This window comes from Topomyia yanbarensis, chromosome 2, assembly GCF_030247195.1.
Source record: "Topomyia yanbarensis strain Yona2022 chromosome 2, ASM3024719v1, whole genome shotgun sequence".
Taxonomy (NCBI): Eukaryota; Metazoa; Arthropoda; class Insecta; order Diptera; family Culicidae; genus Topomyia; species Topomyia yanbarensis.
In genome coordinates, this window is record NC_080671.1 from 280,209,133 (window position 1) to 280,234,914 (window position 25,782).

Genomic DNA, 25,782 nt, shown 5'->3' on the forward strand with positions numbered 1-25,782 from the left:
GTAAAATATTCAAAATGCTGCTATAGTCGGCCCGCTTATAATTGTAACACACGGTGGGCGCGTGGCTCGAAAACTTCATAGGCGGTACGTCCTGGAGTGTAAGATGTAGAGGCGGATGGTGGCGAACATACTTTACTAGCGGGGCGAGGGCGGTGGAAATATGCGGCGATTGATCTCTGGCATTAACGAAGCATAGATCTAAAATCCGGTCGTTCTCGTTCGTTGTGCTGTTAATCTGCAGAAGTGTAGCCGTACTAGTGCAGAGTCGCGAATTTTATCGGGAGAGAAATAAACCACACATATATATAATGTTCGATTTCCCAATTTTATCGCTGCCCATACTTGTTCGATGCTGCTCCAAGCATCATTTGTTATATGTTGAACTTTTAATCCACGACGCACAGCGAGCAAAACACCGCCTCCGGAGGATTTGTGGCTGTTGAGAGGACTCCGATCACATCTGAGAACCTCGTAGTCAGAGCAAATCACCTGGCTGGAAAGGGTCTGCTCATTTAGCTATGTTTCTGTCAATGCGATAATGTCGTAACAGCAGTCCGAGGTAGCTAGGCGATAGGTATTTGCACAGGAATTCATGCCACCCACATTTTGATAGTATAAATGGATGGGCGACGGTATTAGGCACGGAAGGCTGACCGGCACTCCTTGATTCCGTCGTCTGGAATGCACACCGGGGCGACTGGAATGACTGCTAACAGCAGAAGGCGCGGGTGAACTGCATGAATTGGTAGCACCCGTGATGGAAGTTGGAGTGCTCCTCAGGAGGTTTCCAGCTGACGGCTGACATCGTTGACTTATTAATTGACAGTCGGAAGCATTCGAGTTTGTTGATTGTTTCACTCGAGCTTTGGTTCTTGGAAATAACAAATCGCTTTCTCGGTGTGATATGTTCGAGTTGAATGCTCAGTGGTATAAATGTGCATTCGGTTCGAGCAGATTGAGTCTTTTGGAGGATTGGTGGTCTCCGAGAGCAGATGCGAATAACTCTGAAGTATCCAATAAAGGGAGATTGTATCTGTGGAACTGAAAAATATTGTCACTACTCTAGCTTATTGGTACATCATAACAACTACCAATATCGACTATTTAGAACAGAAATTTTCAAATTCTGTTATAAGATCGAGAAGAAATATAGCACAGTTGTAGTGTATAAAGTATTTGCGAATAAGGGCCAATACTGCTGGCATCTTTTATCATATTTATTAATAGCCGATTGATCCGCTTCAGACCTAGGAGACGAAAGAAAAGAATAGGTACAAGACAAAAGGCGGTTCTAATTCTAAATTGGTTTAGTATAGATACAGACGACTCAAACGCACTGACAGGAGATAATTTTTCAGAATTAGACAAATTAGAGGACATCACACTTTTTGAGACACACATGCACAAAACTTTATCGTCCTCCTAAAGATCGGTGTTTAATTGGCAGATAGTCGCCATTTCGTACGATTTTGCAAAGTTTGCCTCGCGGGACGGACCGATATCCACCCAGGCACAGGTTGCAGTCGTTAAAAAAACTAGATTCGCTAAGTGTAAAGTAGCGAATTTTCAGCTTTGCAGGAAATAATTTTTCATCAAAGTGCAGTTTTGGAAATTTTAATTGCAAAGAAGGGATCTGTCAACATTGCAAAATGGCAATTGCTGCCTCTTATCAGGAAAGAGTATTTAATTAAGTAAAAGCCAATCAATAGGCCGTTGAAAATTGACAATTTCTGACATTTCAATTGCGCAAGAGAGTCTTTGTATCACAATGATTTTTTTTACTTTTCATGAAAATTCTTTTAATGAGAAGATAACCATTTACATGAAAAAATCGCAAAAAATGACAATTTTGATATTATTGTCCCAGAATCGAACAATGTTTCGTACCAAACTGTATATGACCGCATACTGTTCGAAAGGTCTAGTTTTCTTCGTTCAAAAAATGTTACAAAACCGAAAATCGGCTGAAAATGACAACGTAGCTAATTTTGTTGTGACAAAGGTCCCAAAAACATGTTTTTACATTTCTTATAAAAGAAATGTATAGAATTCGCTCAAACTTTCAAGATTTTTTCCGAGGCCCGGAGGGCCGAGTCTTATATACCAATCGACTCAGCTCGACGATTTGGGACAATGTCTGTGTGTGTGTGTGTCTGTGTGTGTGTGTGTATGTAACGGACAAATTCTCATTCGTGTTTCTCAGCAATGGCTGAACCGATCTTATCCAAACCAATTTTAAATGAAAGAACTAAAAAACAGTATGAACGCTATTAATTTGTTTTTGATTCTGATGTTTAGTTTCCAAGATATGAATGTTTGAATGCGTAAAAATGGCGTTTTTTGCAGTTTTTTTGAATTATCTGCCGAAATTGACAATATAGAATAGCAATTTATATGTTTTTAGACAGCTTTAACGAATACCTTTTGAACAAGCTATAGATTGTTGAAATCGGACTATTATCAAAAGAGATATTTAACATTAAATGCGGACGAAAGATTTTTATCATTTCCCATTGCCAGAAATATGACCAAAAACATGAAATCTATTTTTAACGCCAAAACGGCTTATTTTAGGTCAATAGTATCTTCAGTGAATTTAATGGAGGCAATATGCCCTTTCTTTTGGTATTGTGCTTTTGCTGATTAATCCCCCTATGAGTGAGATATTTTCCCAAATTTTCTTGGAAGTGATTATATCGAAATGATGCCTTCAGCAAATTTGTAGCTCTTACTTTTGCAAATAACTTTACTGAAGACTTCAAATATCTATTTTGAAGACTTTAAAAGTTATGGCTTGTTGTTTGTGGATTACTCTTTGTCGCCTATTTATTGTTCAATATAGTAATAATCCATTGAAATAAGCCAAACATTATTTCGATAAAACGAATTTTGTATTTCATTTTTCTATCTACAACCGTTAGAAATAATCACCGAACACTTCCAAGTTGTCTGGAAGGAACTTGATAACTTATCAGTGCAAAAATGTTCATTTATGCGAACCTTCTGACTGCAATTTTTCTAATTCATGACCATCGGATCGATCTGAAACATATTGGAAAATGAAAAGCGAAATAACTAACTCCAAGCAACGGCGTAGCCAAGGGAAGGTTTTGGGGTTTAACACCATACAACGCCCCCCCCCCCCCCCACCACGCCCACAAAAAAATTGGATTGAAGTTGAAAATTTATTGATGCAAACTGATTTAATTCAATATTACAATAACAATTATCTGGTCCGTACATTGATATTCTGTTGTTGCAAACATCATGAGGACTTTTGATAACTTGTCGGAATGGGGTCCTGATATGTAACTGATCTTTTGGTCTTGATTTCACAGTTGTCTAATTGCATCAATATCAAAATCCTGCCTGAAAACATTCCACTAGAAAATTCCAGAGTTCTGTTTTCAATCATGATCCTCAGATTTCTTTTCAAATTGAGCTCGTTTTTGTAGAGATGTACTGTAATAAGGGTCTTTATTTAATAGGAAGCGAAGTAAAAATTGATTTAATGTCTATGAAACATAGAACTTCGCACCAAAAAATGCATAACTTTCAACATTTGCTAAAAATGTTTTTGTCTTTCTCATTCACTCTAAAATTCGTCAATCTAATCCCGACCGGGAGGGCCGAGTGTCATATGCCAATTGACTCAGTTCATCGAGATCGGAAAATGTCTGTGTGTATGTATGTGTGTATGTGGAAAAATATGTGACTTCTGTTTCTCAGAGATGGCTGGATCGATTTGCACAAAGTTAGTCTCAAATGAAAGGTACAACCTTCCCATCGGCTGCAATTGATTTTTTATTGATTGGACTTCCGGTTCCGGAGTTACGAGTTGAAGAGTGCAATCACACAGCAAATTCCCATATAAACTGAAATGAAAAATTTTCTAAATCAAATTTGTATTTTTGATGCCAAATGACTTTATAATGCATGAAACATCGAGATTTGATGTAAACTCAAAAAAAAATAATGTTTGACAAAAATTGATTTTTTTGGACTTTGGTACATTTTTGCCTTTCTTTTTTTTTATTTCGATTATAGAGGTTTTAACCTTAAGGTCATTCGCCTCTTCGGGTTAGAAAAATCTCTTGTGAAAAATTTCTAACCCTATGTGCGGGGTCGGGACTCGAACCCAGGTGCGCTGCGTACAAGGCAATCGATTTACCAACTACGCCACGCCCACCCCCTTTTGCCTTTCTCATACAGAAAGGTTATGCAATCACTCTAAAAATCGTCAATCATACCGGCCCGGAGGGAGTATGCAGTGAGTGGTTGCTACTTTAAAAATAAAACTAGTTTAAAATTTCTTAACAAGTTGAAAATTTTCGGCAGGACCCGGACCTCCCGGATCTTACTATGTGACCTTTTTTTATTAACGACTTATAGTGAGTCAATCTTTTTCCTTTTTTATATTGTAACGACATATAATTAGCAAGGGACTGGAAGGTGAAGTATTTTTCAAATATTAAGAGCCATAGTACTCAAGGGAGAGCAAGGATTTGAAGTAAGAAAGTTTAGAAAAGCGTGGAGTAGGGTCAATGAACAAGCTTAGAGTTTCCCGGTTACTTAGCTTTTTGTCTTTGCGCAGTAGTCAGGATCTTTTGGCATTAAATGCGAATCACCTGAGTCTGCGGCATGTCCGGACAAGCGTAAAGTCAATTTAATGACCTATGCTGTCGGCTCCGACAGCATAGGTCATTAAATTGACTTTACGCTTGTCCGGACATGCCGCAGACTCAGGTGATTCGCATTTAAGCCGCCAATTTCGGAGGTTTAGTATCTTCGATGAGTTTTACAAACGTTAAACAGCGCATCATTTGATAAAATAATTTTGGCCGTGTATCGTCCAAGAAGTATTTATGGTGAATTTTCTCAGGTTAATATTCATGACTACAATAAAGTCTCAACAAATTCGCTAAAAACACGAACTCTGTTACTATTTTCTGAAAAATTAATTCTGCATAATTTTAAAACTTCAAAAATTACGGTTTCGGAATTATGCCGTTTGGACAGTTAGATCGATTTTCACCAAACCCCCACCAATTGTAAAATTGGTATTGTAAAAAAAAACGTAAGGGGGATACTTCATGCTGATAGGTGGGACCGAAAAAGTAAACAATCGTCAAAGGGGCGATACTATCATTTTGTCAATTTCAATAGCAAACACAAATTTTAATTTAATAATTTCAAATACTTCATGAAGTTTTGGGTTTCGATCACTGAATCATGCAATCTAGGATGTAAAAAAACACAATAGTTCTTAAATAGGAAATAAAACCAAGTCTGGAAATATTCACTGTTGATTTTCTTTGAATGGTGTCACTGCTAGTGTCGCTTTTTCCCAGAAAAAGCGTTGATTTTTAGGTCTCAGTCGCGTTGGAAATTTGAGTAAAGTATAAACTTCATTTCGATTCAAAAAAAAATCAATTTTTTGGCTCAGTACAATATACATAACCCCTTTAGGAAAATTCAGTTTTCCCACCACAATGCATTGATTGAGGAATTTAGATATTTTATTAACAGAGCATTAGCAATAATTCGTTTGTATGTCTATTTTATGGGCCATTTTTTCGCTTTCCCATTGATTTGGTTTGAGATTTCTAGCACTGATGTTGTCCTATGCTGATTTGAGCGATTCTCTGTGTCCTGCCACAATCCCATGTAGTATGTGTTATCCAAAACATCGCGAAGCATCAAGTTTTAAATGTTCTCATACGATATAATATCAGAAGAGAGTGATAAGAGTTATAAGAAATGTCTCATCACACTGTTAGGTGGATTAAAAGCGTTTTTTGCTTCAAAATTTCGTGTGTACATTACTTTGTATCGCATTTGCTATACTAGTTCATTTTAAAAATTTAAAATCGCTGTAGCACAGTGTAATCTACAAATAGTTAACAAACTATAAATAGTTGAAACATTTTACCATTTTAACTATTGCTTTTCAACGGACAATAACTTTTTTTAACGAATAAAAAAATTTACATCTTTCTAAAAAAAACCTCCTCGAAAAATTAAAAAACTTCTACTGGGCACATTGACAGCCCCCTTGTGCATTTAAAATGTCCAACAGTATTCATTGTTAAGTACGATAACCAAATAGCTGTTAATAAAAAAAATTCAGATTTTTTTTACACGGTTTCTCAAAATAACACGGATTTTTTTTGCACGGTTTTTCAAAATAGCACGAATTTTTTTTTGCACGGTTTCTCGAAATAACACGGATTTTTTTTTGCACGGTTTCTCAAAATAACACGGATTTTTTTTACGCGGTTTTTCGAAATAGCACGGATTTTTTTTGCACGGTTTCTCGAAATAGTACGGATTTTTTTTACACGGTTTCTCGAAATAACACGGATTTTTTTTACACGGTTTTTTTTTGCACGGAACGCATCCCCCGTGCAAAAAAAGAATTTGGTGTATCAAACTAGCCCCCTTGTGAGTTTTAAAGTGCACTGCGATTTATGGGAATATCGTACTGGCGCACGAGAGAATCTGAGAGTGCCCTGGAAACTATGGAAATATTATGCTAGCGCTCCAGAGAATTTGTGAGCGTCCTGTAAACTAAAAGAATATCAGACTAGCGCCCCAAAGAATCTGTGAGCGCCCTGCGAGCTATGAGAATATTGGACTACTGCCCTAAAGAGTTTGGGAGCGCCCTGCGAGCTATGAGACTAGCATACTGGCGCTCGAGAGAATCTGAGAGCGCCCTGCGAGCTATAGGAATTCCATACTAACTCCCCATTCAGTACCCTGCAATCTATGGGAATATTTTGCTAGCGCTCCAGAGAATTCGTGAGCGCCATGCAAACTAAGAGAATATCGGACTAGCGCCCTAGAGAGCTATGGGAACAAAACACTGTCGCCAGAGAGAATCTGAGACCGCACTGCGAACGATGAGAATATCAGACTACCCTAGAGAGTTTGAGAGCGCCTTGCGAGTTATGGGAATATCATGTTGGCGCTCGAGAAAATCTGAGAGCGCCTCGCAAGCTATGTGAATATCATATTAGCGCTCCATAGTCATACTAGCGCCCTACAGAGTTTGAGAGCGCCTTCTGAGCTATGAGAATATCAGACTAGAGAGTTTGAGAGCGCCCTGCGATCTATGGAAATATCATGCTGGCGCTCGAGAGAATCTGAGAGCGCCTCGCGAGCTATATTAACATCATACTAGCGCCCTAGAGAGCTTGAGATCGTCCTGCGACCTATGAGAATATTATACTAGCGCCCCAACAAGCAAGTAAGCGCTCTCCGAGCTATGGGAGTATCATACTAGCACCCCGGAGAGTCCGAGCACCCTACGAACAATGAGAATATCAAACTAACCCCTAGTGAGTTCAAGAGTGCTCTACGAGCTATGGGACTATCATGCTGGCGCTCGAGAGAATCTGATAGCGCCAGTATGATATGCTGGCTGTGAGCTATGTGAATATTTTTCTATCGCCCTATAGAGCCATACTGGCGCCCTAGAGAGCTTCAGAGCGCCCTGCGAGCTATGAGAATACCATAGTAGCAACCTAGCGAGTATGGAATCGCTCTCAGAGTTATGAAAACATCATACTGACGCCCTAGAGAGTCTGAAAGTGCCCAGCGAACAATGAGAATATCAGATTAGCGCCCTCAAGAGTTTGAGATTACCCTGCGAGCTATTGGAACAAGATACTTGCACCAGAAAGAAACTGAGAGCGCCCTGCGAGCAAAGTGAATATCATACTAGCACCTCATAGAGCCACACTAGCGCCCTAGAGAGTTTGAGAGAATTCTGCGAGCTATGAGGATATCAAACTAGCGCTCTAGTGAGTTTTAGAGTGCCCTGCGAGCTAAGGGAATATCTGAATCTGGGAGTGCCCTGCAAACTATGGAAATATTATTCTAGCGCTCCAGAAAATTTGTGAGCGTCCTGCAAACAAAGAGAAAATCAGAATAGCGCCCTAGAGAGTTTGGGAGCGCCGTTCGAGCTATGGGAATATTATGCTTGTACTCGAGAGAATCTGAGAGCGCCCTACGAGCAATGTGAATACCATACTAGCGCCCCATAGAGTCATACTAGCGTCCAAGAGAGCTAGAGAGCGCCCTGCGAGCTATGAGAGTATCAGACTAGCGCCCTAGTGAGTTTGAGAGTGGCCCGCAAGCTATTGGAACATCGTACTGGCGCACGAGAGAATCTGAGAGCGCCCTGCAAACAATGGAAATATTAGACTAGCCCCCTTAATAATCCGTGAGTACCCTGCGAACAATGAGAATATCGGACTACCGTCCTAGATTGTTTGGGAGCTATGGGAATATCATACTGGCACCAGAAAGAATGTGAGAGCGTACTGCGAATGATGAGAATATCAAATACCCTAGAGAGTTTGAGAGCGCCTTGCAAGAAATATCACGCAGGCGCTCTAGAGATTCTGAGAGCGCCCTACGAGCTTTGTGGATATCATACTAGTGCCCCATAGTGTCACATTAGCGCCCTAGAGATATGGAGAGCGCCCTGCGAGCTATGATACTATATATCATACTGGCACCTCAGAGAATTTGGGAGTGCCCTACGAACTATGGAAATGTCAGATTAATGCCCTAGCGAGTTGGGGAACGCCCTGCCAGGTACGGTAATATTATGCTGGCGCCAGAGAGAATCTGAGAGCGCCCTGCGAGCGATGAGAATATGAGGCTACCCTAGAGAGTTTGAGAGCGCCCAGCGTGCTATGGGAATGTTATACTAGCGCTCGAGAGAATCTGAGAGCGCCCTGCGAGCCATGCGAATATCATAATAGTACTCCAGCTAGTGTGGAAGCGCTCTAGTGCCCCTGCGAGTCTGAGAGCACCCTGTGAGCTATCGAAATACCATACTAGCGCCCTAGGAGCCGTACACAAATGACGTAGCTTTTTCGGAGATTTTTGACCCCTCCCTCCCCCCTCGTAGCATTTGGTCACAAAATTCTAACCTCCCCTTCGTAAATAACGTAGGATTTACCTACTCCCTCCCCCTCGTCCCATGCAAAGCGCCCGGGTGGTGAAAAAAATTACGTTTTGCAATTATTTTAAATACATGTCCTTTCAAAATGTTTGACGATTTTTATCAACATTTTCATTATAATAGCAAATTGCGGCAAAATAAGCTCATTTCATCACAAATATAGTGTTGATAGTTTTGTTTTGATTTTATATGTCAAGGGAAGCATATAGAGAAGTTCTCTCAGTTCACAATATGCAGCTGCCAATGATTCTAAGAAACATACGTTCATCTAAATTACTAAATTTTGGTTGGTTGAATCCGAAGTGAAAATATAATTCAGCTTCCAAACTAAATATACTAGTTAGCAACATTAACTAACTAATGTAGCAAGTTAAATCCGCATACAAAATCTATTCGTATTTTTGCGAACTTGTAATTCCGCGAATCGTAAAATTTACCTTATGAAAAACCGCATCAAAAGTAACTGGTTTGAATATAAATTAATTTCTCTTGGGAATGGAGGATCATTAAATTGTTTTCTCTAAACAATGGGTTTTAAACTTAATGCTACGTCCCACAACTTCTGACCCTACCCTCCCCCTCGTCGCACTTCGTCACAAATTTGGTATACCCTCCCTACCCCCTAAAATTTATGCATGGCCCCCTACGAGTTTTGCAAATATCATATTAGCGCCTCAGAGAGTGTGGATGCGCTCTGCGAGCGATTGGAACATCCAACTATCGTCCGAGAGAATCTGATAGCGTCCTGCGAGCTATGGAAGTATCAAACTAGCGTTGAAACGCTCTGCGAGGTATGGGAATATCATACCTCATAAGTATTTGAGAGTGTACTGCGAGCTATGAGCATATCATACCATATGAAAATATCATACTAGCGCACCAGGGAGTTTGACAATACCCTACGAGTTTGGATAAATTCGCAAAATTCCAATTATCTGGATGTATCTTACGAGCATAGGGATCATTAAATTGCCTTTCAGAATGATAAGGTCAATGATTTTTTTTTTTGGTTCAAAAAAATATTTTTTTTTCGATTCCAGGAGCTGGTTAGTCGCCGACTAACCGTGACTAACCGCAACTACAGCACTGGATATAGATTTTGTAGCTAACCTTTCTACCAACGCATTCATACCGGCCTTAAAGCGGTTTGTCACATGCCGTGGCAAACCAGCAGTAATCGAATGCGATAATGCAACAAATTTTGTTGGAGCATCTCGTGTGCTATCTCTGTAAGCAGTTCAACTCTTAACAACATCAGCACACTATCAGCTCCCATTATAGACATCCCTAATTAGTACAACGCTAAACACATTTGATCTCGCTCGATCAGCCGTACAATCAGTAGCTCTCCCTATCACCTATTCATCTGATAATGTGAAAGAGAGATTAGAACAGGCTACACTTTTCTTGCTCTCTGTACATACGATAAAACCAGTGTATCATAGCCAGTCCAGTTCAATTGCAATAAACCTACCTATATCTTCGCATCAAACCTCTGTATCATTCTGATAGAAGGCAGAGCAAATAAATTAATTCTTCCTGACACTTAGATTGACCGATTCTTAGTTTAAAATCCAACAATAGGCTTTACGTCAATTGCGACTATTAGGACTACATACTTTGAAAGAAGGTAGACACGCTTCGCAAGCCATTTTCATATCAAAGTTTCTGTCGGCTGAGTATGATGTTCCTGATCTCTTTGGACAAATGAACCTCTTCGCCCCAACCCGTGTTTTTCGCCTCCGGTTTTTGCTACACATCGAAATGCGTAACACTAACTACGCTACTAATGGTTTTAGCGATGGTTTGTCGCTTCAATGAGCTTGCCGAGCACTTCGACGTCAAAAGTAATTCTTCACAATTTCGTCACCGTTTGCTGTTGCATTAGGGTAATTATTTTTAGTTTAGTTCATTAAGACTTAGTGTCAGATAAACACAAATTTGAAAAAAAGACTGCATGCACCCGAATGCGATACGTAAACAACGATACTGAATTCTTTCGAATTTGATGAAATGTATGTTCGCAGCGAAGCGGAAGCAGAAACAACTGTATTCCATTACCAACAATATCGTTGTTTGATACAACCTAATTAGGTCGCTTGGGTGGACACTACACCATGTTCCGGTTATCGTACGAAGAAAGTTGATCCTTTGTTGGCATTTCTGTTCAGATTCCTAATGTGGCATCCCCAAGCACCTCAGCGATAGTTTGACTCATTAATAGAAGCTGTAGTTGTGTTGGTTCACGCTTCCTAGAAAATACAATTGTATCGGTTTTCTCCGTGGCGAATTCGATACCTAGCTTAATAGCCCTAGCAGACAAATTGTCCAAAGTATTCTGTAATGATCCTTGTAGATGGACAGATTTGGATCCCGTAACCACGCCATCGTCTGCGAGTTGCCTTAACGTGCAGGAATTGTCAAGACATTCATCGATGTCTTTGACATAGAAATTGTATAACAGGAGGTTTAGACATGAATCCTGGGGAAGACCCATGTACCTAAATCGTGATGTCGATAAGTCACCACGCGAAACATGCATTTGCTTTTCCGACAACAAGTTTAGTTAAAAGTTGTTTAAAGTCGCTGAAAGACCATGCTGGTGCAGCTTCTCTGAAAGAATGTTGATAGAAACTGAATCAGCAACGCAAGCAACTTATATAAGTTCAAAAAGCGTCTCTTGGCAAGGCCAAGGATAGCAGATTTTTCAACAAGTTGAATTTGATTCTTTTTGGCCCTGGATCTTTATTGATAAACGACAAGAGAGCAAGTGAGAACTCCACCATCGAAAAAGGTGTTTCGTTCGCGTTCTTGTGAGGGGACGCGGCGCAGTATATCTTCTGTGCCGGGGCGGAATGCGGACAAACCTTCTTGGCGAAATCTAATATCCAATTGTTTGAATATTCTGCGCTCTCGTTAGTACTGTTCCGGTTTTGCAAACGCTGGGCCGTGCTCAAAGAGTATTCATCCATGTTTCTCTCGTTACGTCAACGAACCGGCGCCAGTAACTACGTTTCTTGGCTTTCATCAAACTCTTCACTCGCGTTTCTAACGTCGTGTATTGTCGATAGCTAGCGTAACCCGTCGTCCCTGAAGGTCTTATACTCGGCGGCCTTCTCCGCGTACACGTCTGAGCACTCTTTGTCCCACCACGGATTAGGAGAACTTTTTTCCTTTCTCATATAAAGAAAGGCTATGCAATCACTGTAAAAATCGACTTTTTAACCGAGGCCCGGAAGGCCGAGTTCCATACACCATTCGATTCAGTTCGTCGAGATCGGCAAATGTCTGTGTGTGTATGTATGTGTGTGTGTATGTGTATGTCATTTAAACTCACACAATTTTCTCAGAGATGGCTGAACCGATTTTCGCAAACTTAGTATCATCTGAAAGGTATAACGCTCCCATAAGCTGCTATTGAATTTTTAGTTGATCCGACTTCCGGTTCCGGAGTTACGGGTTGAAGTGTTCGGTCACACAGCAAATTCCCATATAAACTGGTACCACCATGATGTTCAAATGATGTAAAACATATTAAAATTGATGTAACATTACTCTAGTTTGCGGGTCTGGATCACTAATGATCAATCAAAGCAGCTTTGACCACATTGGCCACCTATGACGGTTCATGACGCCCCCGGGGAACCCGCCAAGTTCCTAAGCTAATATCACACCCATTCCGAAACGAATTCTCTACCGATTTTTACAAACTTGATTTCAAATGAAAGATATAGTAATACCATTGACTGCAGCTGAATTTCATTCGGTTCTGACTCTTGCTTCCGGAGTTACAGGGGTGTTAGTAAGTATACACTGGAATTTCCCCTATAAATCGGTACAATCGTAATACCTCAGATTCTAAAAACTATTGAAATGATCACCAAATTACTTCTAATCGCAGATCGAGATCACTGATCGCCAATCAAACATTCTTTGAATATATTGTCCACTATCGACGATTCCGGAAGTCCGGAATTCCGGGCATATTCCACAATTAAAGTCACATCGGTTCTTCGGTGATGACTGAATCGATTTTCTCAAACCAAGTCTCAAATGGATGGCAAAATATGCAGTTGAGTATTGCGTCGCCGCCCCTCCCCCCACGTGTCTTGCCCTTTGCACCTCCCTCCTTCATCACTCCCCTCCCCTTGGACCACCCTCACGCCCGCATTTCCTTCATCCACCCCGTATACCGAAATAAGATGAAGGTTTTCTGACGCATCCTCCACTCCCACTTTACTAACCCCCCATTCCCTCCACTTTCAAACCCATTCCACCAACATTTCAAAATATAATCACATGAAGATAACATTGGACTCATGCTGATTAAGCTAATTAAATATTATTCTTTTGCCTTTCTCATATAGAAAGGTTATGCAATTGCTCCAAAAACCGACTTTCTAACCGAGGCTCGGAGGGCCGAGTCTCATATAACATTCGACTCAGTTCGCCGAGATCGCAAAATATCTGTGTGTGTTTTTTTTTACAATGGAGAAGACCTTTACGTCCTAGCCCAGTACACGTGCTATTGGTAGGGTCCAATCTACCACACGGGGTGCACTGGGGGCGTGTCGGGCTCGAATGGTGAGGCTGCCATTAATACCGACTAAACTCCATTGGGCTCCGCCATCATTCCTCCCGGCAATGTTGCAAATGTTCTTCACCAAACTAGTTCATTCGTTCATCCTCAATGCGATATTCGTTGTGTTATTCACCCATGCTTCGAATAACGCTACCCCGTTCGCCACACGAAGGCACCGAATCACCGAAAATGAACAACACAAAGAAACAAAAAAATCGAATCTGATGTCTGCTGTTCGCTGCTTGTTCGCATCGTTGTTTGTTGAATTTAACCATTCATGCGATGTTCATCTTCACGCATCATGCCGATCGGCACACGAATGGCCTAAATGATAATCGCCACTAGCCATTCTTCGCTTAGGATTTTTCGTTCTTCATTCCTCCTGCATTGCGTCATAGAAAAACAAATTCCTGGTTATTGCTGGAAGGGTCAGTTTCTTGACCGAAATTGTACAGAAATGCTTGCTTGATATGTTCGAAATTGGATGACTTTTGTTATAAAGAAGCATTAGTAGTACATAATGATTGCTTGTTGATGTTTTTTGGTTAATGATCAGAGTCGAACTGGGAAGCTTCGTAAGCAAAGCAAAACAAATCAATTATTTTTGTAAATTTGCGGATGTCTCGCGTGTGAAAACTAATCAACACCATGTTTCCTATTATGAATCCACTAGACTATTGGAACTTCAATGAATCATAATGGTCGAGGTAATCAAAAACAATTTCTGTGTCCATAGAAGTGTAATCGAGCTCATTTACAAGTTTTTGTCAATTCAATTATTCTGCATTCTGATTTAAACCAAGCTTAGCCGAATCATCGTCAGATTAAATTAGTAACCCGAACCAATAGGGTTCGTTGCGGTGCGAATGTGGGCGGTAAATGGATAGACCGCACCGCAACCTCAAAAAAAAAATAATAAAACCGCTCCGCTTACCGCAACCGCACTGCATTTACTGCACTGCACCGCGCGGTAATGCGGTAAAATTCATGTATTTTTTTTAAAATTGTGTTGAAAAATTATTCGTTTATTTTGTATAACCATATATAATAAAATCTTATTCTTATTTACACGAAAATTAACTTTGACGGACTCCTCAGAATGTAACATTTATGAAAAAATTCAACTTTGCAAGTTTTATTAATAAAATGCCGTACATTTTTAGACAAATACTTTCGAAACGAGGTAAAACATTTTCATTCCTCTAAATATTAGCATAGCACTGCAGTCCTGTGAAATGTAGCTGTATTTCATCATTATACATACAAAAACGTTCTGCCGCTGCAGTTAATAGGAAAGACTTTTAATTTACTTATCCTTCAGGTAATTAAAAAAATGGAATAATGAAGTTGTATATTTTTTTCTTTCGATTTTCATATTTGCAATGAATTTGACACATGAAAATGAAATGAACGTTTTTCGTATTTTCGTAGTAAAAATCACCTTAAATTCTTAAAGGAAATTCACCAAAAAATTAAAGGAAAACACCAGTACTTCTATATATTATCCCAGTACAGTGACATAAAATATGTTGGATTTTATCAATAAGAACGGCGCCATATTTGATGAAAAAATCGTTCTACACATAACATCTCATTAGGAATCCCAACTCAACCGGTATAGAGTTGTTGAAGATTTGAAAAACTGCAAAAGATGTATGATTCACAGCATACAGCAGAAATGTTATTACAAAGGTAATTTTTGAAACAAAATACCCCAAAACCCTAACTTCGTTTTTTCAAGAAATGGATGTCTTCTTATTATAATACTAAGATTGCTCCCTTAAAAATATATGAGCTGTAATTTTCTAAAAGCTAATAATAGTATTTTTTCTAATATTTTTTCATAATACCAAGGGCAAAAATTTCAATTGAAGTTGGCGGGGATTAAAAATTGTCCAACCTTTGCAAAATTTGGCATCTGGACTAACTTTAACAATTGTCACTGTCGTTGAGAAACACAAAACACCACAATACCCTACACTAACTTCGAAAGCTTTACTTTCAAAAAGAAAGAATTAATGGGAAGACTTAACCAAGTGGCAATACACGGAAACGCCAAAAATGTGAACTTAATTCATTAGATGCCAAACCATCGAATATATCACAGGGTGTCTTTGGAGGAATCGTTCGCATGAATATTCCCCACAATCTAATAAAAATTGAAATCATAAAAGATAAAGTAAGCTTACTCTATTCATAGGGTTGTAGAGTGCCACGCACCAAACCTTCTTACCTTTATTGTGCATAGTTTAGACAGTAAAAAAGAGCCTGTTCGTGCATTTTGGTTTGCATCTTTCTTTCTTATACGTAGTTGAAGTTGGTGTAAATAAATGTCAAAATCTTCAATAACTTTGAAACGAATGAGTATTTTTAGATACAGTCTTCGACAATATTCTGTAGTTTTGATACCTACACATTTGTCTCGAACATTGTTTGCACGAAAAATCATAATTAAAAAAGTTATATTAAAAAAAACTAGCCATTCAATTACAACTTGCCATAGAAAACACCTTATAAATCGATAACCTTTAGTCCTACAAGTTCAAGTTCTTCAACAAAATTCTTCACTACGAGCATTTCCAAATTTGTCGAAGACATCAACTTTATACCTCATCAATATAAAAAGTTAATTGTTTTAGTTCGATCATAGTAAGCCATGCCTAATTTCAATTGTTATCAGATTGTGGGAATATTCATACGAACAATTCCTCCAAAGGCACCCTGTGATACATTAGATGGTTTGGCCTCTAGTGAATTAAGTTTACGTTTTTGGCGTTTCCGACCACTGTGTAATAGGCTGAAGAAAGATACAAAAATTTTGTACCTGCTGTTAATGAAAACCACGTCACAAAAAACTCACCCTAAACATCAATCTATCTTTATAGTACTAGTTAACAAAGTTAGCAGTTAGTCTTATGGCTGAATTTAAGACGTGTGCGCATGCAATGTATGCTGTATAGTTAATCCCTAAAAGGAAATGCATTTAAAAAATCTAACTTCATGAAATGCAACCATTTTATATTTTTATTGGTATCTAAGGATCTCGACAATATTGAAAAAAATAATTACAGCTCCTTTTTTCTTATGCCTTTATTTGCATGATTTTTATTTTTCACAACATTCTTCGTCAAGTCTCCCGCATGAGGGAGCAAAAAATAATATTTGCGTTATCCATATTTAACCCCCCAAAAACTGTTCATTTTACTGCTTAAGATATGTTATTTTTAAACAGTCGTGCTGATTGAACGATTTCGTCGTGATACTAGCAAAACATCAGCAACAGATTAAATTACTATGGTATATCACCATGCGCAGATTAAAATCTAAACTTCATCCTCATTTTATTTGCCTCATGCCGAATTTTATCACCAGACATGGATTCAATTTCCTTTGAATGCTTGATAAACAAGGCTTCTATTAAGATTGTCCTATATATGTATAACATATATTGCCTTGATTAGGCTACCAGTTAATTTTACCCATAGTTTTGTACATACTAAGAACAAGTAGCGCATTGGGTTGTTCCAAACAGTACAACGCATCAGAATACAAATATTTTTCTTCGCCAGTCATCATTCTGCGAAGATAAAATTGTAGTCATCTTCGCCTGTTGTAAACGATCATCGCTATGGTGAGGAATGGTTTGCTGCTTCGTTTATTCGTCATTCACTTCATAGCTTCCTCGTGCAGTTCATTCGGTCGCTCGATGAGTAGCAAGGCAAGAACGTGTGGATAAGGCATTCGGATAAACACGGATTGGCCGTCGGCTTCATTCGTGGGTGAATATCAACAGCAACTTGAATATAAGAGCGAAGAACGATATGGGACGAATGCAGCTGATTCATATTCACCGTGCTTCGTTGCGAAGAAGATTCTAAAGCAACATTGCCTCCCAGGAACTACCTCTCGGTATTACTTCTGGGGGGATGGCTGTAGTAAATGTACTCATTCACTCTCACTCACGCGTTCATACGTCCTGTATGAGGCTTACTTGGGTGCTCTCTCAATCGCACATTGATTCATTCTCAAACACTCCCACATGAGGCTGACTTTTGTGCTCACCTTTTTCGTTCCTTGCGAGGCTGACTTGTGTGCTCACCTTACTCATTCCTTGCTAGGCTTACTTTTGTGCTCGCCCCACCCATACCATGTGAGGCTGACTTGGGTGCTCACCCTATCACCTGATTCACTCTCAATCGTGCACCTTTGTCACTCCCCCTGGCATCCCATGTTGGGACATTTTTCTTAGTCCCCACTTCTGACATACCATGCGAGGCTGACTTTTGTGCTCACCTTTTTCATTCCTTGCTAGGCTGACTTTTGTGCTAGCCTCTACCATACCATGTGAGGCTGACTTTTGTGCTCACCCTTAACATGCCGTGTGAGACTGACTTGGATGCTCACCCTTTCACTCCTCTGCCACGCCATGAGGCATCGATAGCTAAGTTCCAACATACTACGCTACGACCCTCCCGTCTTGGCATGAGGCAGTCCACTTATACGCCTATAAACTCACTCTTCTGTCTTGCTTCGGGGTGGCTGGGTTTACCCCTTACGCGGTTGCCAGTCGCTGCGCCAAACCTGCCTCGACATGAACAGACCATTCACTCCCTTTTTTGCGCTTGGCCTTTTTCGCTCCAGTTAACCAATCACTAGTTAGCTGTGCCCGTCGTCTGTTGCTCGGTTCGCCAGATTACCTGTAGCCTACTGGCAATCTGGGTGGTAGCAGTCAAGACTGCGTTCCACTTCTCCACCGATTGACACATCCGCTGAATAAGGGTATCAGGGGTTGTGTCCCAGCCACAGACGTCAAGCATTGCTCTTCTTTCGACGTCGAACCGATGACATACGAACAGTATGTGTTCGGCAGTTTCGTCTAAACCTGGGCAGTCCGGGCAGACTGGGACCTCCGCGTGCCCGAACCTGTGGAGGTACTGTCGGAAACAGCCATGGCCTGACAGGAATTGTGTCAGGTGGAAGTGAACTTCCCCATGGGGTCTTCCTACCCAGCTCGATATGCTAGGTATCAGCCAGTGGGTCCACCTACCTTTCGAGGAGTTGTCCCACTCACGCTGCCAACTGGCGACCGAGGTCACCCTGGTGCGCTCGCGGGCTCCCCTATTTCCACGTAGCTCAAAGCACTCCTCATCTTCCCGAATGACCAGCCCGACTGGCATCATGCTCGCTATCACGCAGGATGCATCGTGTGATACCGTGCGGTAGGCAGATATCACTCTGAGGCACATCACGCGGTAGGTGCTCTCCAGTTTCTGTAGGTAACTGGTTACCCTCAGTGCTCTTGACCATGACGGGCCGCCGTACCTGAGGATAGATACAGCAACGCCTGCCAGTAACCTACGTCTACTGGCGCACACCTTTGAGTTGTTGGACATCATTTTCGATAGAGCCGCAACAGCAGTCGACGCTCTCTTGCATGTATAGTCGACATGGCTGCCGAAGGTCACCTTGTCGTCTATAATGACTCCGAGAGACTTCAGACTTCCCTGTGAAGTGATCGCGACTTCTCCCACATGGATAACTGCATGTTGTGCCGACTTGCGGTTGTTGACGATAACTACCTCCGTCTTATGATGAGCGAGCTCCAGGCCTCTCGCGCTCATCCATTCCTCCACCGTTTTGATCGCGTGTTCTGCGGTTAGTTCTACCTCAGGAATTGACTTCCCGTAGGCCTCCAAGGTTACGTCGTCAGCAAAGCCGACGATCTTGGCCCAGGAGAGAACTTCTGTCTCAGAACCCCGTCATACATGAGGTTCCATAGCACCGGGCCTAGGATCGAGCCCTGCGGGACTTCGGCGGTAATCGGGACCCTCTTCTGACCGGCATCGGTCTCTTATAGCAGTACGCGGTTCTGGAAGTAACTTTCCAAGATCCGGTACAGACCCACCGGTAGGCTAAGCCGGTGTAACGAGAGCGCGATGGCATCGCGTTCTTCACGTCAAGTGTCACTAACGCACAGTATCGAATACCTCGCCTTTTTCGTTGGATCGCTATCTCGGCAGTATTTATCACTGAGTTGAGAGCGTCCACTGTGGACTTACCCTTCCGAAAGCCAAACTGTTTGCTTGACAGACCGTCCGTACCTTCCGCGTACGGGGTTAGCCTGTTGAGGATGATCCTCTCAAGCAGTTTGCCAGTCGTGTCGATCAGACAGATTGGTCTGTACGCCGATGGGTCGCCTGGCGGCTTCCCGGGCTTCGGCAACAGCACCAATTTCTGCCTTTTCCATCTATCGGGGAAACGGCACTCGACAAGGCATCTCTGCATAGCTAGCCTGAACATGTTCGGGTTCGCTATGATCGCTGCCTTGAGTGAGTTGTTTGGAACTCCATCCGGCCCTGGAGCTTTGTTCATTGCTAGGGATTTAGCCACTGCGAGTAGTTCTTCATTCGTCACTGGAGCCACCATTTCGGCCGTGCCCGCACTGTCTCGTAGTGCAGGTGGCCAGGGGCTTGTGGCTCGAGACGGGAAGAGTACTTCGATAATCATTGCCAATCGGTCCGGAGACCGTTCTGGCGATGAGGAGCCCCCTTTGGTCTTGGCCATCACAATCCTGTAGGCGTCACCCCACGGATTCGCGTTGGCACTCTCACACAGATTGTCGAAACACGCTCTCTTGCTGCTTTTAATGGCCTTGTTAAGGGCCAATTTCGCAGCTCGAAACACTTCACGGCGGTTCTCTCTTGCATCCTCGGTGCGAGCTCTTTGCATCCTACGTCTAGCTCTGTGGCAGGCTGACCGTAGAGCTGCAATCTCGGCACTCCACCAATATACCGGGCATCTACCGTTTCTTGGCAGTGTTTTTCTCGGCATAGTGGCGTCGCACGCGCGTGATAGAACAGCTACCAGCGCATCCCCGCTTAGACTGTCGGTGTTGGTCTCCAGTCCCAGGGCCGCGGTGAAAGCTTCGCTGTCGAAGTGATTGGACTTCCACCCGCGTACCTGACAGGGATCTCCCGCCCTCGGATGCTGCACACCATAGTTGATCCTAAAGCGGATTGCTAAATGATCGCTATGGGTGTAGCCTTCGTCTACCCTCCATTCCATGTCTGGAGCCAGACTCGGGCTGGCAAATGTTACGTCAATCGCCTCCACTCCGTTTCTACGGAATGTACTAGCGGAGCCATTATTAGCTAGCACAGTATCGAGTTTCGCAAGCGCCTCCATTAGCGCTTGACCCCTGCTATTTGTACAGCGGCTGCCCCAATCCACTGCCCAAGCGTTAAAGTCTCTCGCTATGACTACCGGTTTCCGGCCCACTAGGTCCGACGAGAGCCTGTCGATCATCTGGTTGAACTGTTTTATTGGCCACCTTGGTGGGGCGTAGCAGCTGCAATAGAACACACCATTGATCTTGGCAATCGCAACACCCTCGGCGGAGGAGTGTATTACCTCTTAAACCGAGAACCGTCCCGTTGTACAGATTGCCACCATTCCAGACCCGTCCGACACCCAATTGCCGTTGCCGACAGGGATGCGGTACGGGTCTGATAAGAGGGCGACATCTGTCCTCGACTCCGAGACCGACTGCCACATCAGCTGTTGGGCTGCTGCACAATGTTTATGATTTAGCTGTGTGACGTTCACGGCTTCTTCTTATTTACCTCACCGAAGGGACACGAAGGTCCGCCCATAGCATGTTTATGGGCTTGCTTCTTAGCGGTGCAGATAAGGCACTTGTGTGTCTTAGTGCAACCCCGTTCTTTATGTCCCTCCTCGCCACAGCGACGACATAGTTTGCTCCTATCTATGCCCTTGCACTCGTAGGCTTTGTGGCCGGACTCAAGGCACCGATAGCACCTATCCACTGAAGGCGGCTGGGATATGCTAATAGGGCATACCGACCAGCCGATCTTCAGCTTCCCTTTCTCGGTTACCTTTTTGGCATCCGCCTTCAGTAGCCTGAGGTAGGCTACTTGGGTGCCAGAGGGTCCATCTCTAAATCGCACAGAGGCCCGCTCGATTGTGATGTCACATTTTTCCTTAACGGCTGCTACGACATCTTCTGCGGTCGTGAACTCGTCCAGATGCTTGCACTGGAGAGTCATTTCCGCCCCTAGCGACCTGACTTGGGCGCCCTCACCAAGGACCTCTTGGGCCAAGGCCGTGTATACCGCACTAGATTGTGCGCCTCGCTTCAGCACCAGAAGCATTTCTCCCGTGTTAGTGCGTCTCACGCTACGCACATCTTGCCCAAGGGCCGAAAGGCTTTCGGCCGCCTTCATCGACTTTAGGACATCGGCGTATTTGTCCTTGTCGGTTTTTAACCACAAGGCCTCGCCTCTGTCCTTGGCCTTCTTCGCGGGCCGCGGTACCTCCGGTGTCGGTGTCGGCTTCTTCTTGGTGACCAGCGTCCAGGGGTTTGGGCCCCCCTGCCGCGGTTGCCCCGGGTTGCTGGTACCAACGCTCTACTCAGCGAGGTCACTCTCGCCCTCGCTTACCTCAGCCAGACGGCGTTTGGCCTTGACGGTTGCACGCCGTGTGGTGTCAGTTTTTGCACCCTCGCCTGGCGACTTCCTAGGGCGCTTCGCGTTCGACGACGTCTTGCGATTACCTTGCCCTTGCCTTTTCCCTTCCAGGGGAACTCGGCCGCCGCTTCGAGCGACGTGGCTGCTCCATAGAAGGTGAAGGCCACTGTCTGAGTGCCCGTATCGACCTTTTCTTTTCCCTCCCTTTTGGAGGTCACTGTCTGGGTTTCTCGGTCGGACTTCTCCCGACATTCCACCCTCTTGGCATAAGCCTGCTGTTTCTGTCTTGCGACACGAACAGTTTTTCGGAGTTCCAGGAGACTCTGTTTTAACTCCTTGCTTATATTTTGCTTTGCGCTAGTGTACTCGATTATTGAATCGAGCTGCTCCACCACTTTGCGCATCGCGGATAATGGCCCGTCCAGTGCGTTGGTAGGGCTATTTCCTACCACTGCTGGGGGGTCACTGGTGCTTTCAGATGCAGCACTCATCGCTCAACTACTCTCCCCACGGGGGGAGACCTCGCCAAACCGCCTCTAGCGAAGGGGTTTGGCACCTCCGTTTGTTTACTATTTTTATTTTTGTTCTCCATATCGAATCCCACGAGTAGCGCGAGAATAAATGTCCGCCACGCCAGAGCTCCGCATTAGCGTGGTAAGGGACGCTTAATGTGGGGGTTGCCCAGGTACCCCACAGGCTCCGTTAACGATCGAGTATCTTTTTCACCCCCTCGATCACTCATCCCTCGGCACGGGTCGCTTCACGCCTTGGAATTGGGTTATGATCTACCTTGCTTTACGTGGTGACCTCGGCCCAGATCATCACAACCATCCTCCTTTACCAGGGCTTTGGACCTGTAGCTCTGGTTCTCAATAGTTCCATGTACGTATATTATTACAGACATGCCACTATTGAGATCCGTCATTCGCTAGCGGAGTTTGTATGTATGTGTGTATGTATGTGTGTATGTATGTATGTATGTATGTATGTATGTATGTATGTATGTATGTATGTATGTATGTATGTATGTATGTATGTATGTATGTATGTATGTATGTATGTATGTATGTATGTATGTATGTATGTATGTATGTATGTATGTATGTATGTATGTATGTATGTATGTATGTATGTATGTATGTATGTATGTATGTATGTATGTATGTATGTATGTATGTATGTATGTATGTATGTATGTATGTATGTATGTATGTATGTATGTATGTATGTATGTATGTATGTATATATGTATGTATGTATGTATGTATGTATGTATGTATGTATGTATGTATGTATGTATGTATGTATGTATGTATGTATGTATGTATGTATGTATGTATGTATGTATGTATGTATGTATGTATGTATGTGTGTGTGTATGTGCACTTTTCCTCCGGAGGAAGTTCTTGGGTAGATTCGATGTTGTCGGATATCGCGGTAGCATAGCTCTTCCAATCGATATTTCATATGAGGTCAAACGAAATATTGATTGATTCCAGGGATTACCTTTCACGTGCAATTTGACCGCAGCGATGTTGAGCAGAGGCACAAGTCTAAGACGGTCGGGTATGCTGGAGGAGCAGGAATCCGTGCCATTTCACCCTTGTTTAAAATTGTCAAATTGAAGTTATCGCATAGATCGTGAATTAAGGAAGGCCGAATATCATCAAAGAGGCAACCCCATGCTGTGCCGTGAGAGTTAAAGTCTACTTAAACTAGTCGCGGTGCATGTAGAGATTCTAAGGTGTCTTGTAGCTGTCGGTGCCCAACCGCGGTGCTGGGTGGAATATATATGGAAGCTATGCAAAGGTTTCAACTTGACAAGCGACAACTTCAATACTTAATATCGAGGGAAGGTTAATTCTATAGAAAGAATAGCACCTCCAAAAGCACTCCTCCACAGGGGGTGTCTCGATCCAGGCGAATAATATAAAATCTGTGGAAGTTGAGATCTATATCGGAAGTTAACCAAGTTTCACATAATGCAAATGCATCGCAACTCGAACTATTCATAATTTTTTTTAAAGAATCGTTTATCGGGATGATACTTCTCCAATTCCACTGTAGAACAGTGATCGAATCCGTATCCTCGCTCGATGAGTTAGCCATCGAAGGATACAATCGTTGAAATGAGGAGCCATTTAGCAGTAAACTGCTTCAAAAATGCACTTATTGTAGGGAGAAAAGCTAACATAAGCATTTTAATAGGATCAGCAATATTGAAAATTTATATTATCCAGTCCACGATGTCCGAGAGTTTGAGAATGCCAGTGCTGTGAATATACTCGAACTGAAACAAAGGAACACTATTTTTTTATTCCTGGAAGTACTGGGAATTCCTCTGAGCGTAATCCTCCGAGACCAGGAGCTACTTGTTTCGGTTTGGTTGCAACACTTCCAATAGATATCACTTTCGAAGCCCCGTAAAGGGACACCTTCTGGCCTTTACAAGGAACTTTAGGAGAGGAAATGTTCCTCCTCTATCTCTAACTTCTAGGCACCCTAAGAGCTCTTGTGGGTCATCAGCCTCGCCCTGGTTATGAGGCAAGTGAGTATAGCTGCTTGTTGAGGATGGTGGCTTTCTTTAGCATTTCTGCGAAAGAAAGTTTGGACCGTCCCGCAAGGGAACGTTTCAGTTTATCCCCGTGTAGTTAGTATGAAGGACATGCCGAGATATTATGCAGGCTCTCGGCACAGTAAGGACACTTTTCGGCTTTCTTACTACACGAATCATCTAGATGATTCTCCCCGCATTTTCCACTGCGGGCCTTATTGCAACAATGGGTGGCTGTGTGACCCAATTGTTTACACTTTGTGCAATTCATGAATCGCGGTACAAATAGTCGGACAGACAGACGAACCATGTGCATGAGGATGTAGTTCGGCAAAGTGGTACCAGTGTAGCTCACCCACTAACAGTTTGATTGGAGGTACGTTTTTGAACCATCCCCCGCAACTACTACTGAGTGCAAACGCTTGCTCTCCCGCTCTTTTACTGGCTGAAGTAAGCGGTCTCTAAAACGGCAAACCCCGTACTGCAGCAGATTCTCGTACATCAAACTCTCACCGGTGACGACGCTTTCAGACTGTACCTTTACAGCTGGAATATATATATACATACATATATATATATATATATATATATATATATATATATATATATATATATATATATATATATATATATATATATATATATATATATATATATATATATATATATATATATATATATATATATATATATATATATATATATATATATATATATATATATATATATATATATATATATATATATATATATATATATATATATATATATATATATATATATATATATATATATATATGTTATAATCCCGCGTAAAGTGCTCACAGCAAGCAATATCGTTTGCCTGCTTTGAGTTGGCTAGCAACACCCTTATCTTGTCCGAGTGGACCTTCGAAATTTCGGTCACTTCCGAGAATCGTTCTGTCAGGTCTTTAGAAATCTGAAGAAGATTCAGCCATTTAGTCTTGGGCCGAAAGAAGACCACAAATGGGCCAGTTGAGAGTTCTGGGTAGCATTTGGGCCGGAGTGGGGGGAGCCTTAGGAGTTGAACCCAATTCAACCTCCATTTGACCATCCGGAGAGGGAACCACCGAAAACGTCAACGCGCGGGGTCAGCGCCCGCGCAGACGGAAGAAAGCAGTAAATGTGTTACAAAAGATAAAAACCACTTATCTTTAAACTG

General features: G+C 42.3%; 1 protein-coding gene across 3 annotated transcripts in view; it reads right to left on the reverse strand.

Annotated features, from left to right (window-relative positions):
- Positions 1-25,782, reverse strand: part of LOC131678578 (receptor-mediated endocytosis protein 6 homolog) — a 329,363-nt gene that overhangs the window by 157,678 nt on the left and 145,903 nt on the right. The gene's annotated exons all lie outside the window — the stretch shown is intronic.